Here is an 18922-nt window from a genome sequence, read left to right as displayed (position 1 = left end):
GAGTAAAAAAAAGCACCAATTTAGGGAGTTGGAGGAGATCTCTGAAATATTAGGGTGAGAATCTGATCAAATCACATACAAAACTCGCGAAGAACTCACTTTATTTTTAAGAGTAACGTTATAATAGACAAGATCAATCTTTATCTATGGACTACTTTATTATAAACCTTAAGATTTGTCTGGCAAAAGCAATTTGAAATTTCTTTATTGAAGTAAGTGTCATGTTTCATTAAAAATAATAAAACAAACAAACAAACAAACAAAAAAATCATTGCAAACATGCAAGACCTTTTGTACTTCCGGGAGCACTGGCGCAAGCAAAGGGTTTGCCACTGTCGATGCTGGGCTAGGCTGGGACACTGTACCTGTTCCTTGTCTGAGCTGAGCTGTAACCTGAACTCATTCATTGTACTGCCTGAGTCGCAGTACCCCACTGGTCTCTCCCCAGTCCGACATAAGAGCAGTGCCAGTCTTAAGCAGCACATCCGCTTACTGCATTTATCTGCTTCTTTCATCTGCCAAACCTTACAAATAAAATACACCTAGAGCTTCCGGTACTCCCCGATCCGCTTCTTTAAAACTCAACAGACATTCTCACGCACACCTCTAACTGCTGTCTCAAGGTCAGCAATGATCTTTGCGCCAACAAATCAATTAATTGGCTTTTTCTGGTCTCCGTCTTCCTGTACAGCACTCAATTTTTCAACAGCTTCTTGCATCAAAGCTCTCGGGGTTTTTGCTCAGGAAAACCTCTTCTGCTCCCGTCACCCCCCCCTCCACACACACACACACACCCCATGTATTTTCTCTGTCCCCTGGCATCATCCTAAGCACAATCTATGGATTTTTCTCCTACTTTAATTATTTCCCCCTATAAAGCTCATCTATGTTCATAACTTTCCATATCCACCCCAAATATTGACAGTTCCCAAACTTAGGACTCTTATTCACCACCAAAGGTCAGCCTCTCGTCTTTAAGTAAACGGGGTATATTTCGCGGGGACGCAGTCCTCCTGAGTCCCTAGGCTGAAAGCCTTTTTGCACCTTCCACAGTTCACTTGCCCTTGATTGCCAACATGAAATCAATATTCACTTTGTCTTCACTGCAGTTCTCGCACCCTCTTCTCCCTCCCGTGCTCGCTTCTACCGTATTACTTTGGGGCTTCAGAGTTTCTCATCCTTCACGTTCACGCTGTTAGCTCTCCACACTGAACCCTACCTCTTTTGTCCCTCTGTATCTTCTGTTTATACAGGAAGCCAAAATCTAGCACATTCCTACAAAGCCTTCAATAATTCCTCATTATGAAATAAAAATCGGATTCTCAAATCTGACCTGCCAGTCCCTTTCTCCGTGGTTTAACAACCAGCCCGATTCATTCAGTCAATTTCTGCCTCTGACTGACCTCAGTGTGTTTGTTTATTCTAGATTGCTAATGAAGTATTGTTTGGCCTCAGGTGAATGGTGTTTTATCTTAGCTGAGTTCAAACAAAAACAAATACCCAAACGTTCAGCGTGTTTCAGTTTTTTGAAGAACAAGACAAGGCTTCCTGTAAAGATCTTCCTTTGCTCATTTAACCGCGCCTTGTCTCAGAGAACCAATCTTCCACTGTTCTGCAAAACACGAAGCCTAGATTACCAGCCTTACTGAGTTGCAAAGGTAATAATTCAAGCACAGGGCCATGTTGAAACAGAATCTTTGCTTAGTTTTCTAATGAAAATCATTTTTATTTCTTTCCTTATATGTCTTAATTTACTGATAAAATATGTTATAACATATTTTGGCATATACACATTACTGTGAGCAAGATGAAACTAATAGCTTATGGTGGTACTATTTTTGTAGTAATACATACATATATAGTCTATTGAGAAAGATATAAAATCTACAATTGTATGCATGATATATAGGCTGTATGATTTTAGCCACTTTCAACACTCACTTTTGCCAGAGTCTCTACAGTACAATAGCTCTAGAAGAAAGATCTTCTTTCTTCCTTACTAATGTTTTGTTACCTCTGAGTTGTATCTCTCCGCACTCACACCCTTCTAAGTCTCTGATAGCTTCTGCTTTAAGCTTTAAGCACTGCTGCTTCTTGGACTTCGACTTTAGGCTCTATTCACGCTCGTGGAGTATGTGTCTCTCTATGTCCGGTACATCTCATTTATTCACAGTCAGCCTGAGCGCGATCGGACACATACTTTTGTGTTCACAAAGGACAATCATCTGTTAATTTAAAAAGCATAGCTTATTTAAAGGGTAATGATACTGTAAGCTTTACGTTTAAAATTTAGAAATAAAATCACTGATAATTAAAGTCACCAACCATAGTCTTAAGCTAGGAAACCACTAGAATTATGAGCCGATATTTTCACATAGCATCAGTTGGTTTCATCAAGTCAGAATCAAATAACACTAAGATTACAATAATTTTGAATAATATGAAAGTTCAAAATACTTGATAAGAAAACAAGTCACGGGGTTGGGGATTTAGCTCAGTGGTAGAGTGCTTGCCTAGCAAGCCCAAGGCCCTAGGTTCGGTCCCCAGCTCCAAAAAAGAGAAAAGAAAAAGAAAAAAAAGAAAAGAAAACAAGTCACTAAAACCAATGCTCACCATATCCTGGCTGAGTGAAGACTAAATTAAAAACAGGTTAGTGGAGGGACTGCCCCGCAAACCATATTCTTATACCACACATGCTCACCAAGCTGCCTGCAGCTCTACCCTTAGGGCTCCATCCTCATGTGTCTGAGCCTGAGATTAGGTTGGGCAGTGTTGGATCCAGAGACATCTCATGTCCTTTTTTTAGTTTATTGAAAATAGATCCTTTTCTGATGCAATACATCTTGACTGTAGTTTCTCCTCCCTCTATTCCTCTCAGTTCCTCTCCATCTCCCCTGCTGTCAAGATCCACTATCCTTCTGTCCCTCACTAGAGAAGAACAGGCTCCTAAGAGACAACAACCAAACATGACAAAATACAATCTATAATTAGATGAGGCAAAAACTAATCATATCAAAGTTGAACATGACTATCCAGCAAAAGGAAAAGAGTCCAAAAAGCAGACAAAGTGGTCTCTGACCCACTTGTTCTCATAGCCAGGAGTCCCTTAAAATACTAAGCTAGTAGGTAAAATCTATGCAGAGGACCTCTCTATCTCTGTCTCTGTCTCTGTCTCTGTCTCTGTCTCTGTCTCTCTCCTTCTCTCTCTCTCTCTCTCTCTCTCTCTCTCTCTCTCTCACTCACACACACACACACACACACACACACACACACACACACACACACACACACACACACACACACACAGTATGGCTGTGGGTCTCTCTATCTGTTCCCAAATGCTGCTGCGGGAAGGCTCTGATGATGACTAGATAAAGTACCAATCACAGCAGAATGTCATTTGGAATCATTTTATCGATGTTTTATACCAGTTTTATTTGGTTTTATTCCATGTCTCTGGGCTATCTAGTGACTGGTTCTTGGTTACCCAAGCAGAATCTCAGATGGGTTCCCTCTCATGGAATGGGTGTTAAGTCAAGTCAGACATTGACTGGCCACTCCCACAAGTTCTGTGCCACCATGTCCCTAGGATATTTTACAATCAGGATGGATTGTGGGTCAAAAGTCTTTGAGCTGTGTTAGCAGCCATGTTTCTCTCTTGGTAGCCTGCAGAGTGCCCTCATATACCAGAGAGACTAGAATGTACGGGTAAGGGCTCCCTGTGGGCACCAGCTTCACTTCTCCGTGCTCAAATGGCTGAGGCACACTGTAAAAACATTCTATATGCTTAAACATCAGGGAAATGCAAATCAAAACTACAATGAGACTCCATCTTACATCTGTCAGAATAGTCAAGATCAATAACACAAGTAACGTCTCATGGTGGTGAGGATTTGGAGCAAGGGGAAACACTCCTTCATTTCTGGTTGGAGTCAGTATGAAAATCAATATGGTGGCTCCTCAGAGTGTCGGGAATCAATGCACCTCGAGACCTAGCTATAGCATTCTTGGGTGCATATCCAAAGGATGTTCCATCATACCACAAGGACATATTCACTACTGCTTTATTCATAATAGCCAGAAACTCTAAACTGTCTACATATCCCTCAACAGAAAACTATATAAATAAAATGTGGTATATTTCCACAATGAAGCATTGCTCAGCTATTTTAAAAAATGACACTATGAAATTTGTAGGCAAATGAATAGAACTAGAAAGTATCATCCTGAGTGAGGTAACTCAGACCCAAAAATTCTAGTGTGATATATATTTACTTATATGTAGATATTAACCATTGAGTGAATGATAAGCATCCATTGACCCAGAAAGGTTAGGTAAAGAGGAAGGGTTTAAGTGGTTTGTCAAGGGAGTCCCATGGAAATCTCCAAATCGCCAGACTGACCTTAAGACAAAAGCTGATCCCCACAAACTTACAAGTGGGCCCCATTGCCAAGGACACAATTCATTAAACAGAGATCTTTCTTAAGAGAGCTAGTTCCCCATGTGACCCAACTGCAGAGTGGAAAATACTCATTGCCTACCAAGCAAGTTCCCTGTACAAATCTTTCTTTGACCCAAATTCTTCATTTTGTTTGACTTTCTAATATTTGTGAAATACATAACATGTAACAATTGACCCGAAAGGAAGGATGTAGAGGAGACACAAGACACCCTGTCAGAACTTCAGGTTCCATAGCAGAGAAAGCAGGTCTCTAGGGTGATAGTTTGGATGCTAATAAAAACATGTGACATGTGCAAGTACTTTTGTGAAACTGAATTAACACACAAGTGGAAGGCATGTTTATAAGAGGCCCCCAAAATTCTTGCTTTAACAATAAAGTCCTCAGGTCACACTTATATTCTTGCTTTCTAATTGGGGTAAAATTCACACCTCTGGGAAATCACTTTTCAGGTCAAAAAATTTCAAGTTCCGTGTGTCTCTGTATAAAACCAAAAAGTAAGTGCATTTTGATTGACTAATGGCTGTGTAACTTTGAGGGAAAATGAGCTAAAATAGGACTTGGGTAATACTAAGGTGAAACTGAGCAGATTGCAGCAAGATATACTTCAAGGTTTCAGCTAACAAAGACAAAATATGAAACAGAAGCATATATTTCTGACAGGATCCCTACAGAAGTTACATTTATCAGGGTCAGCAGACACCTTCCAAAATCTATGGATCACTTAAAACCAGCTAGAAACTTTCAAGAAAGGAAGGAGAAAGTCTTGATTTCTTCTCAGAGCACCACTTCTCTCAAGTGGTGACATTTTCCCTCAACTTTTATAGCTTCTGAGGACAGACACATTACTTATATTCCAAAAATTAGCACATTTCCTCTATTTTCTTCTTTCTTTAAGCCATAGCCTTGTTCTGGCAGCCTTTTTCAGGCTTGGTAGTTCTTGTGTATGTATATTTCTGTATAAATCTTAAATAATTAAGATACAGACGTAGCTGATGAACTGAATAATCCTCTACCTACTTGGTAATTATAGACTTACACCAGGAATTACCTGCTTTCAGTGATGGCCAAAGTCCTAACACTTGAAGGACCGGATGACTACTGCATTCTAATTCTAGAGACATCAAAAGCATAGATAGATAACATTAGGAAAAAATGAGGTTTAACTTCCCATATGTTTTCTCTTTCTTTTGCCCTGCCTTAGCTTTCTTCTCATACCATGCTTTGATGTTCCTGTGTTTTTATCAAGAAACCTAAACACACACACACACACACACACACACACACACAGGGTGGGGGGGGGTTAGGGAGAGAGAGAGAGAGAGAGAGAGAGAGAGAGAGAGAGAGAGGTACTACACACAGATGCACACACTCACAGAGATATACACTCTCAAATATAGACACACACATACAGATACACACACAGATACACACAGTTACACACAGAGATAGAATTACAGATATATACATACTCGCACACATATACACACCTCTATACAAAATTTCTGTCTTTCAAATAATGCTCCTTTCATACCTTTCAACGCCTCTGTGATTATAACATTTTCCATATAAATGAAACACAAATCCATTCATCATTCTTATTATTTAGATGATAACACAGCATAAAGAAGAGAATATGTGGAGGATAACTGACACTAAAGGCCTTATGAAAAAAGATACATAAAAACCAACTACTGGGAGTGCTTCCTAATATATATATACATACCAATATGCAGAGATTCAATGTAGTTACCCAATAGTGAAGAGGGCCAACACCCCAACTACATATTGCATGCTACCAAATAAAAATCCCAGCAGTGTGAATGGGTTACCTCTTTTTGGATTGTTGTCCAATAGGGTCCCATAGCCACCCCATTCACCCATAAATTCAAGTTATTGCCAGAGATTGATTGGTAAACTCTATTTCTAATGTCATAAAATGTGGAAAAATCTAGCTAATATTGACCTGAAAACATCATCTCTATGAGTTAGCTTTCCAAAGGCTAGAAGGTACTATGCTTGCTCCTGTAGGAGAATAATAATTATTAATCTTACCCAGCTCTGTGCTACATTCTACTGCCCTGGGAAGATTCACACACTGGTGCAACGATAACATGAATGTTATGGAATTAACCTACAATTTATTTTTGAATCTTTAAGGCCCACACGACAGGAGGAACCCCATACCTGACTCTATAAATGAGATTGAAAATCGCATGGCTATGTTGATCATGGGCTCCAGAGGAAACGCTACTACTGTTATTCTGATAGGTGGACAGAGCATTTAAGCAACTCCTTATGGCTACTGATATCCTTTTAGGTCAATGACTGACTGGCCCTCATCAAAGAATCTGCTTCTTGAAGTAGACAGTTAATAGAGAATAGCTGCTCACTGTTCAAAAATTAAGAAACTGTGGAGAGCTCAGCCCTATATGAGATGGCTATAGCATATGCCTCGCCTCAAGGCTCAGGGATCATTTCAGAAGGAGGGTCTAAGAAATGTGGTAAGAGCCAGAGGTTATGAATGACTTCAAAGAAATCATGTTTTCCAGGCTCAAAAAACAGATGACATAGGAGCCCACGTGGATTGTAACAGCATGTACAGGACCTGTAAAGTTCAAGAGAGACAAAATTCCAGTGTGGAGGAAGGGAGGTAGGAATGAAATCCTCCAATGAAATGCCAGCTGACATTGGCAATTGATGGCTCCCGAGAGAAGGAGCTATATACCACACTCCAGGGCATGCCCCACACCCAGGAGGGGTCAGCCCACAAAAACTGGACCCATTGGCGAAGTAGGAGGAGAGAATAAAAGAAAACATAAAGTTGGGTTGATAGGGAGGTTGTGAGGTCCTGGGGAAAGTTGGGGGAAGAATATAATCAAAATACAGTATATGAAATTCTCAAAGAATCAGCAGAAACATCCAAGAAAGAAAACGAAGAAGCAGGACAACAATGGCACTCCATGTACCTTTCCACTGAACTACTTAAAAGAGTACACGTTATTTGCTTCCTTTGCCTTAAATATATATATATATACATATATATATGTATATATACATATATATGCGTGTGTGTGTATATGTATGTATGTATGTATGTATATGGAGGAGTCATATCATTGTTTACTATTATCTCATTACGAGATGGATGGTAATGGACATTATCCATTCATTCTGGTAGTAGGAATTTGGACAATATCTAGATTGGGATTATTATGAATTGTGCCATTAAAACTCTTGTAATTTTTGATAGGAGGTGTATTCTTATTTGGGTATAAATGCAGAGGTATGTGTCTTACCATTTGTATATGATATCTCAGTGAAAGCAACTACTCCTTACTGGAAGCAACATTTCAAAATAACTATGCTACCTTACATTTCTGAGAATAGCATATGTGGTCTTTTATGTCTAACAGTATCTTCTTTACTTTTATTTTTTGCCATCTGACTAGCATATGGTTATTTCATGGTAGTTTAAATGTTTGTGGTAAAATATACATATAAGTTATCAATTCAAAATAATTTAAATATATTTATTTGTATCTAAATAACCATTTATCCAAATATTGTATTTCATTTAAATTAACTTTAAACCTAAAATATCACAGATTATTACAGAAAAACAGATGGAGGGTGAATAAGCAGATAGGAAAAAGGATGAATACCCAGACATTAAGTATATTTGTCTGTGTGTTCACATGCCTGTTTATATTTTAATCATGGGGGGGGATAACTTTTAAGGACAAATGACACTGCATTAGAAAATCTCAGTTGGCTATGTGTGACATCAACTACAATGTGAGACAACTGCTTTCTCCCTTAGCTAAGTAAAACTCAGTAAAGATGCAAAATGATTCAAGAACTGCAAGTCATGTCTTCCTTTTAAACATTTTGGTAAAAATAATTTCTAAAATTGATTTTATACTTTCAAATTATTCCTGATTGTAGTAACTCTTGTTCTGGAGACTCTTTCTGATTCTCTTTGACACATGAGAAGCTCCCAAGAGAGGCTTTTTTTCTCTCAGAAGCTGCTTACATCAAGCAAGCCTCCTTGAGGTGTACCTTTCAAAAATTATTTGAATCCAGGATAGCTATACTAGTGAGACTTACCTATAGAGAACTGCTACATTTAACTTTTGATAGTATTTATACATTGGTGACACTTTTTAAATCTAAAGAATGGCTAGAGTCTCCATTTCGTGGGAACATGAACAGCTTGGAAATGATAGCCACACGTGACACAGAACAGAGCTCTCATAGAAGAGCCCGATGCATACAGACTCGAGACGGATGGGAGCTACTCCCAATCCTCTTCATAACGACTAAAGAAAACACCCACTCTGGATTTCCATTTCTCCCAGAAACGCTATTAATTGCTCAACTGCCTCCGAAAACCATGATAAGAATCAAATGGCATAGCATATTCGAAATGCTCTGTTATTTCATCACTACATTTTAGGCAAACAACTTTGAAATGTTGTTCTTTGCTATTTCAGTAAAGCAGAAGCTGCCAGCTTTTGTTATTAAATTCCAGAACTGGCATTTTTGGGTAGCTTACATTTTAAGCTATCTGAGAGAAATGCCAGACTGTAGATGTGAGGCATAAGGACCTTGCTGATAATGTGAGTGATTATGCAATTGCTTAAGAGCCTATACATTTCAAGAGGATTCTGCACACAGGATTGAGGGAACTTGGAATGCAAACCAAACCTGCAGAGTAGAAGGAAGCAGGGTTCACAAGTTGGCTTGGCATCTTCAACACCTGACTGACTCTCTCTGGGACTTTAAGCTTTAGCCAAAATTTTCTTACCTTGAATTTAAGTAGCTAATTCAAAATTTATCTTGTTATTCATAGAACAAAATCTTTTCGAAGAAGGATTAAGTCTTTTCTTAGCTCCCTACTCCCTATCATTATATTTTTTGTTAAGTAATCAGAATAGAAAAGCTAAGGCAACCATAAATTCAATTATTTCCTCCCCAATGATGTGTTACCTTGGCTCTGAACTTCAGAGTCTTCTCATTGGTGCTAAGATGGCTGTTTGGGCAGCCTTTGAAGGTCATCGAAGCACAGCTTCAATTCTCCACATTGTCTCCTACGACACCCCCAACAGCTGGTACATAGTCTTGCCCATTCCTTCCTCAGTCCTGTGTAAAGCGTATTTTCTCCACTCAAGTTCAACCAAGTCCCTGATAAAGATATGTCTTCATTAAAGATTTCTCAAGCCAAAACTTAAAATATTGTTTTCAAGCATCATTTTTGTCATTTGATACTTTGTCTAATGAACTTATCTATTTTTCACATATAAAATACAGGTACCTATTTTAAAAAAAAATGTACCTGGAAATAGGAAAGAACCTTCAGAGTCAGTATATGAAAACACAATGAGAAACTTAACCAACAAAACATAGGTGAGCCCCAAAACACTTCCTCAAGAATTTTATTGTATCATTGGCCCTGGGGTAGGTGGGAATTCAGCTGTTTTGTGGGAGACAGCATAATATTGTGTTTTGTACAATTAAGTCTATGCTTTCCAGAAACTTTAGTTTTAGAAGAGAAAATGAATGGTTTTTACTAAGACCTTCACCAAGCTAAGAGAGAGAGAGAGAGAGAGAGAGAGAGAGTGAGAGAGAGAGAGGGAGGGAGGGAGGGAGCGAAGGAGGGAGGGAGAGACTACTAAGACCTCAAAAGCTGTAAATCATTATAGTTTAATTTATAACAAATATGTTTATAATATTTCTGTATATTTCAGCTAATTTTCATTAATTTCTTCCACCTAAATATTCCTCATCACTTAAAAGTTAAGTAAAAAACTCAAATAGATAATTTCACCGAATTATCTGTCTTCTGGACTACATTCTAACTATAGTGCCAGGCAAACTTTGGGCAGGAGGGATTTTCCAGTGCCAGATTCACAGCTTTGAGAGTTAAAGCCAATGTGTGGAGAGCTGTTTGCTTCTCAGTTGTTCTTCTTCACTCCTTTGGAAGAAAAGTAATGTTGAGTGGAGCAGCATGAACATCAAGCTACACATACTGTCTGCGTCCATTGCTTAGCAAAGACATCTTACAGCAGCAGACTTGGAGTGTTCCCACAATTACTATTTTAGTTCCTATCTGTCAGAGTAGATTAGGGGCCCAGTAGAAGAACTCTGGTGAGAAGTGCTAGAAAGAACTGTTACAGAGGCTAACTGCTGGGATACTGGGAATGGATAAGAGCTTCAAGAAATAGTTGGGATTCATTTCATCTTGAGGCCATATTGATGCATTCGAAGTACATTAAGATACAAGTAAAAAACAAATCCTCAAGGTAAATACAGTTTCATAAACCTAAAAGTTAGTAAAAATTAAAAAAAAATGTAAAATTGGTAAAAGAAAAAAATTAGCTGTGTAGCTGCAGGGCAAAGCAAGTTATGAAGAAGGAGCCTGGATGGACTATACTCATGCATGCCTTTCGTTCTGCTGAGATGTTTGGGAATTGTGAAAGGAAGATTGACTACATGATTTGATAGTAACCATCTCCCACATGCACCCCAAGAAAGTCTCCTGAAGGCCTACAAATGAGGCTGCTCTACCCAGAGGTCAAGCATGCATGCGTCAACACTTTCCCGTCATCATCTGTTGCCCAGCCGGATTGCTACTAGCCTCAGTTTTTATGCCCGTGACTTTTCATGTTGGACGTAGAGTCAACTGACAGATTTTCTTGCTATTTGGGCTTCATACTTGCTTTGGTGACTTTCTCTGTCTTTTATGTGTCTTATGCTCAGCTTCAGAAGAAACATGCTTTGCTCCATCCTTCATAAAAATTAACATTGTAGAAGAATGACATAGCTAGAATGCTTTAAGGAAGGAAGAAGTCTTTGCATTGTGTTTTAAACAATTTTACATTTTTAATAATGACAAAAATTAAGAATTCCAGATAATTTCCTTAAGGAGAACAGTTACTGATTCCATTCAATTCTCCCTTGTTCCTTCTAAGAAATGCCTCCAGCTAATCTTGACTTAGCCTTAGGAGTGGGACTCACGTTTAGCAATTCAGTAATTCATTTTTTTCTAAGATAGTTTTTAAAAGGAATGAACATGCAGAATACAGGGATAACTTCTAAACAATGCATCAGTTATTAAAGCTATTCATTGGAAAATGTAAAATACTGCCATGCACACGAGTGTTATTGTGTGGGGTGTGTGTGTGTATGTGTGTGTGTGTGTGTGTGTGTGTGTGTGTGTGTTGCATGCATGCATGTGTGTATGTGGAGGGTCATATGTGGAGGTCAAGGTCAGACATCTTCTTCAAGGGCTAATCTACCTTACACTTTTTGAGACCATGGCTCTCACTGAATCTGGAGCTCAACATTTTAGTGATGCTGGCTAGTCAGGGAAGCCCCAGGATTTGCCTGCCTCCCTACCCCTGCAGTGTTGACATAACAGACATGACCCACAGTGCAGCTTTTATGTGGGAACTTGGAATATGAACTCAGGTTCCTGTGCTTGCATAGCAAGCACTTTACCAATTGAGCCATCACCACAGTCCTACTGTTCTTAAGACTACCATTCCCTCCCCACACCTGATTACCATCCCCACACCCCTCCTTGCCCCTCTCCTACCCAGGTCCTTCTCTTCATCCACCACTGGTGACTTGTTTCCCCTTCTGAATGAGATTCACACATCCTCTCCCTTGAGACCACCTTATTACACAGTTTCTTTGGGTCTATAAATTGTAGTGCAGTGGCCCTGGACTTTATGGCTCATGTCCATTGAGAGTAAGAATGGGAATCTGTGGGAGGCATCTCTGGGACCAACTGAAGACCTGAGATGGGGGAATCTATGGGGAGTCTATGGAGGTGACTCTAGCTGAGACTCCTACCAGCAGGGAATGAAAAGACTGAAGTGGCCACCTCCGGTATCCAGGCAGGACTTCTAGTGGAAGGAGCAGTACATCAACCCAGTCGAAAACCTTCAACCAAAAATTAGTGCTGCCTACAAGGTGACAGGGACAAAGATGGAGCAGAGAACCAACCCCTGACACTATCAATGATACTGTTATGCCTGCAGATAGGAGCCTAGAATAACTGTCTCCTGAGAGGCCTCATCCAGCAGTGGATAGAAAGAGATGGAGAGACCCATATCTAACATCAGGCCAAGCTCAGGGAGTCTTGTGGAAGAGTAGGGGGTGTAATTGATTGAGACAGAGAGGTCAAGGACACCACAAAAAGACCTACAAGATCAACTAACCTGGGCCTGTGAAGGCTCACAGAGACTAAGCCACTAACCAAAAAGCATGCAGAGGCTGGACCTAGACCCCACTACATATATGTAGATGTATAACTTGATCTTCATATGGGTGCCCTAACAATTGGAGCAGACTGTCTCTGCCTGTTGCCTGCCAACGAATCTTCTTCCCCTACCTGGACTGCCTAGTTGGGTTTCAGTGGGAGAAAAAGTGCTTAGTGCTGCTGGGACTAGATGTCCCAGGGTGGGGTGGTATAGAAGTGGGTTTTCTCCTTCTCTGAGGAAAAGGGGAGGAGGTAAGGGGGAAAGGATTTGCAAAGGCAGGGCTTGGAAGAAAGGAAAGAGGGGGGACTGCGATTTGGATGCAATGTGAAAAATTGTGAGGAAAAAATAGTTTATTCATTTTGTTATTGCTGTTTTTTAGCTTCTATGGATTAGAGAATAATTGCTCACTTTTCTAGAAACCGCAGTTAAACAGCAAACAATGTGAATAATTGGAGAAGAGTCTCCCACAATAAAACTTATTTGATTAGCTCTATTACCAACATCATCTTTTTCTTGCTAAGAATGGCAGCACTGGAGAAACGTCCTGCACAGGCTTATGTGCTACATGACTGTCTGGTTCCCAGCAAGTGACACAGTTTTGGCAGGTCTGGAAATGTCAAGAAATGATGCCTATTTGGAAGTAGTGGATCACTGAGAGGGGTGCCATTGAACGTTATGTCTGGTCCCCAGCTCCCTTGAGACTTTTCAACAAGTCACATGCTCCTGCTTCCCTAATGCACTACTTGAGGGCAAGAAGCCAAACATCTACGGATAAAAGTCCTTAAACCATGAGACTGAATAAACCTTTCATCCTTGGAGTTGTTCTCTCAAGTATTTTCACAGTGAGGCACAGAGAAGGATTCATGTGTTAATCTGTATCTCTCCTGTGAGAAACTCTATGGAGTAACAAAGGTCTGTGCGACAGACAGGTTCTTCACTTCCTTATTTGATGGCTTAAATTAACTGTTTTTTTTTCATTTTTGTTTTTATTTTTTAATTTTCTTAGCTCCTCCACCCTGCAAAGAGCTACTTGCCTTTGTTTCCATTTTCGCACAGGACAATGGTTATGTTAGTACTGTATATGTTGCATGACCTTCACTGTCTCTTTCCTCTGTGACCCAAGGGGAGAGGTACTCATTTGCAACATTCAGAGTCTCATAATAAAGTTCTAAGAGATGATAATAATAATTGTGTAATTAGGGTTGGGGATTTAGCTCAGTGAAGCGCTTGCCTTTGAAGGCCCTAGGTCCCCAGCTCGAAAAAAATAATTGTGTAATTATAACTGTATACCATTGCCTAGATTGTTATATAAAACATATTTGAATCAATTTTCCTCTCGACTCCCAACTGTGAAAAGTAAACTGAGTTTCAGTATGAACTCTGCGCTACAGACAACTTACGCACAAGCAGACGCTCAGCTCCTAGACTCCATTTAAGTTTCTTTTTGCTCAGCCCCTCTACTTCATATGTTTCAGCAAACATATCATCAGCTAAAGCAGCTTTCCTAATGGCACAGACTTGTCTAGCCCTGATCCCTCTGGGCCTCTTTGCTTCCTTTGTCGCCTCCTGTGTGTCATAATAAATCTATGCTTGCAATTCAGAACTGTACTCTCCTCTGCTAAATGCGTGCCACTGACTCCCTCCAAGCTCTGCTGGACAGACGGATACAACACAATGAAACCAGAGGCTTTATCTGGATCAGAGTCTATCAACCACCTGTCAGGAAGTACAACGGTGATGCTGCATGTACTAGTTGTCTTAGTTTCTGTTCCTGTTGTTATGGTGGAACACTCTGATAAAGCAACAGCCAGGAGAATGGTTCATTGTGGTTCACGGGTTCAAAGCACAGGTCATCATAGCAGGGAAGGGAAGGCAGCAGCAGCATGAAGCGACTGCTTACGGTGCATGCAGAGTCATGAACAAAGAGCAATGAACAGATGAAGTCTACGTTTTTAGATGTTATAGTTCAGGATCCCTGCCTGAGTAATGGTCCTGGCCACAGTTAGAATTTGTTTTCCCACATCAATTAATCTTATCAAAGTAATCCTTCAGAGGCATGCCCAAACACCTTTCTCTCAGATTATTCTAAACATTGTCAAGGTGATAATTCACATTAACTGTCACACTAACCCTTAGAAAGAATATTAGCCTTCCTATACTTGGGCTTATTGAAGTGAACTAGGCATAACATTATATGAGAAATGCCTTCTCAAAGGTTAGAAAAGCTTCTGCATACTGGGATAGGTCTTTCTTCGTTTCTTTCATACTTGAACATAATTGGAATCCATCTCTTACCACCCAGTGACCCCCAAAGTCGTCTTGATTCCTGTCTACTACAATTAACTTCACATAAATGAAAATACATGGTTATGGGCACATATATGGGAATCAACATCACAGTCCTTCCTCTTACTGAAGTACATCAATCATAAATCAGGGGATGATATACACAGTGTATACAATCCAGTTACTGTGAGTAATGCTGCAGTCAATACAGAAAAGCAAATACCTCTTCAAGAACATAATTTTGATTTTTTTTTTTACTTAAGTGACCAAGTTTGAAATTGCTGATTATGTAGAAGTTCTGGTTTTCATTTTTGAGGAATGTCTACCATGGTTTTGATAATAGTTGCATCATTTCTCACTCACACAATGTAAAAATAATTAATTTTTTCTACTTCCTCAATAATGCTATCTTCAGGGGTTTTATATCTTTCTTAATGGGTGTGAGGTAATAGCTTATTGTCAAATTGATTAATGTTTCCTTGGTTACCAGTGCTGTTAAACCAAAAGTCTGTTGACCATTTGTATGTCTGAAGGAAATACATGTTCGCTTCCTTTGCCTGTGTGTTCATTAGTTTGTGATCAGTTTTACTTTACTTCCTCTTTTTTCTCTTGAGTTGTATGTTACACTGTACATGTAACTTTTACTCACCTGATATAATGTAGTCTTAGAGGCTCATTGCTGAATAAGCTCACCCTTTCTAGTTCTTTCTGAAATCTGGCTGGCTGGTTCAACACAGCTGTTCTGGCCCAAACTCCTCTCCACGCTGACTGATTCAAACTGGATTCTCTTAGCTTCTGACCTTGTTACTCTGCTTAGCCTCAAACTAACTCTGGCCCATTCTGTTTTTACATGCAATCGATCATTGTAAAGTCCAAGTAAAACTGCCTTCACTTCTCTCTTTCGGTCTTTGTCTCTGTCTGTCTCTGTCTCTCTGCCTCTCTCTCTCTCTGTCTTCTCTCTTTTCTCTTCTCTTCTCTTAAATTGCCTCTCTCTTTCCTGTGCTGTTCTCGTGAGACTTGGGCATATATCTCTCTGACTCATTCTGTCAGATCTTTCTCTGATGGGTCACTTTGTCTGCCCCTCAATTAGATATCACTTTCAAACGTGGCTGCTTCCTTCTACAAAGTAACCTTACCTACATTGTTGGGTATTAAAGGTATGTACTAAGGATATGTCTGCATTCCAGCCAGAACAGCCATGTTGCTGTACCAAAATTCTCCCACATCTTCCTTTTCTGCTTAAGCTAAGAATTGTACATAGCTCAACTTTTATAATAGAAATAATTACCAATCCCCCAAATGTAACAATCAGAATGCCCTATGAAGATCATTGATATGACAATCCTTCATAACTGCTATCCTTTGTCCTTTAGCAAATGTCCATTTCAACATCAAGGTTTTCCAGTCTACCCATGGACTGCATCTCTATCACTTTTAATGGAACCCATAGTCCTTCATCACCTGTGGAAATATAGAACCACTCCCCCAGCATAATACATTGCCTGACTTCCATTTTGATGTCAAACATTTTTAAAGTATATGAATAGATCTAATTCAGCAGTTTTTTCTATAATCCGATGTCTTTCAGCTAATCTTATTCCCCCTTTCTGTTTACCAGGGTACAATTAGATCTTTACAAATCCATACATAAACTAGGCACCTAGGCACTCACATTCCATGCAGCTTCATGCCAGATACCCAGGTTTCACACCCATTTAAACACAGAAATAATCAAACCATATTACATAAGATGTCAATATACAGTGTCCCATCTAGCTTAGATAGCTGACAGGAAATGTCTGGCTTGTGTTGTTTGTTGCCAGGGGAGGAGCTAACCCCCTTAGGAAGTTTCCCTAAGAATCCCTGAGTGATACTGTGCATATCTCTTGCTGATCTGCGTTAATTGGTCCAATTCCTATCTTTATCACACCTTCAACAGATGTTGTGGTTTTCTAGAGAAGTCTCTAGGAACACCTTGCCTACAACCTTCTTCAGATGACCTCATCTCCCACAGCCAAAACAACCAACTGACCTTTTAATATCTAGGATTATTATCCATTGCTTGTCTAATTATGTAGTCACTGGGGTCAATATCAGCAGTAATTCTGTTTATCCATCCATGGGTGCTGATCAAGCTTTTAAAGGTCTAAGAACTTTTTTACACTCTGCATTTGCATTTTCAAAAGTTAAAGTTTCAATTAGTACCTTTTTCATATGTGGATCTGATATTGCCCTGTTTATAGCTCACATTAACCTATGTAAGAAGTCAGTGAATGTCTCTCTGGGGCTTTGCATAATCTTTGTGAATAACACAGACCATTTTACTTGTTCCTCCACCTCCTCCCAGGCTCTTAAAGCTACTAAAGTATATTGTATAATAATAGACTCATCAAATTATATCTATTGTTTTAAATCAACAATTGACCTTCTCCTAACAATTGGTCTTTCACGATATTGACACTCTCAGATCTAATATGATTTTTCATAATTGCAGCTTCTTCTCAACACCGTGTCAGCCATGTAGCTCCCACTACAGCTGCTACTAAATCTCTCCAGTCTTGAGGGATAATCCTATTTGTGGTAGCCAAGGTATTTAACATTTGTCTCACACAGGGGGAGTGCATTTCATAAGTTATTATTGATTGTTTAAAATGTTTAAGAACCTGTATTTTTACAGGATTTCAGACCAGTTGTTGATTTTTTTTTTTAATTTCACCATTTCTGGTATTTGTTCCCAGGTAACTAGGAAAGCTCGTAGAGGTGCTCACCGTCCCTCAATTTCATTAAGAGATCATTCTGTAGGTTCAGGGGACTGTCTATCTCGATCCTCAATTTCATTAGGTATCTTAGGTTTACAGTTAAGCACTTCCTGTTCCCTTACTTCCTTTGTCTTTCATCTCTCAAGCCTTTGTTCTACCACAGCTAGTTTTTCTTGTTATACAGCTATTTTATTTTCAACCTTTTTTGAGAGGAAATATATAAAAATTGCAATAGAAAATAGGAAGGGCTTTACTCCAGTGGTCACAATTGCAGTAATAACTGTGATGCCTTTTCCTAGTAATATTTCTATCCCCTCAATTGCTACCCTTGGTGTTAAGTGCAGTTTCCTGGTTTTTTTTTTAATGAAGGAGAAGTCTGTCTATATACTTAAAATTCTGTTTTAGGGTGGCTTATAGTAATTTGATGTGTCAGACACTCCTGCATCATTCCTTGCTCTAGCCTCAAGGCTCCCAAGTCTTTTCGGGCATTCAGCAAAACTGAAAGAACTGATGCTTCCTCTGGAGCAAATTTCTCCTCTGTGGCTTTCTGTCAGATGTCTCCTGTCCTCTGCAACATTTCTGTTAGATACCCTCTGCTTTCTGCCAAATTGGTGGGCTTTCTTCTTCTCTAATCACATTGTATGCCAGATGTAAAAGTAATTTATGTTCCCTGACTTCCATTTTGATGTTAAAACTCTTTTAAAGTATACCAGCTGATATAACTCACCAGTTTTTTTTTTCGTGCAATCCAGTGTCTTTCAGATACACTTTCAATTCCTTTGCCTATGTGTTAATCAGATTGTAATTAGTTTCACTTTTTTCTTTATTTTTATTCTATTGAGTAACATATTACACGCATTAGAATTTTTTTATTCATCGGACATATGGCTGACAGACATTTTCTCTAATATTTTAGATTGCCTTTTACCTTGGCTGTTTGCTTTGACGAGTGGAGCTTTTAGCTTTATGTAATCCTGCTTTATTTTTCCTTGCTGTCTGGATTTCGGGGATCTTATTCAATACGTCGATATGGAGACTAAAAGACTTATTCCTGTACTTTCCTTGGTGAGTTTTAACATCTCAGATCTGATGTTCTTGTCTTTCTCCAGGTCTGCTGACTTCTGGGCTGGTATAAGAGAGGCCCAA

The sequence above is a fragment of the Rattus rattus genome, chromosome 8, assembly GCF_011064425.1.
Source record: "Rattus rattus isolate New Zealand chromosome 8, Rrattus_CSIRO_v1, whole genome shotgun sequence".
Taxonomy (NCBI): Eukaryota; Metazoa; Chordata; class Mammalia; order Rodentia; family Muridae; genus Rattus; species Rattus rattus.
This window is presented reverse-complemented; position numbering follows the sequence as displayed.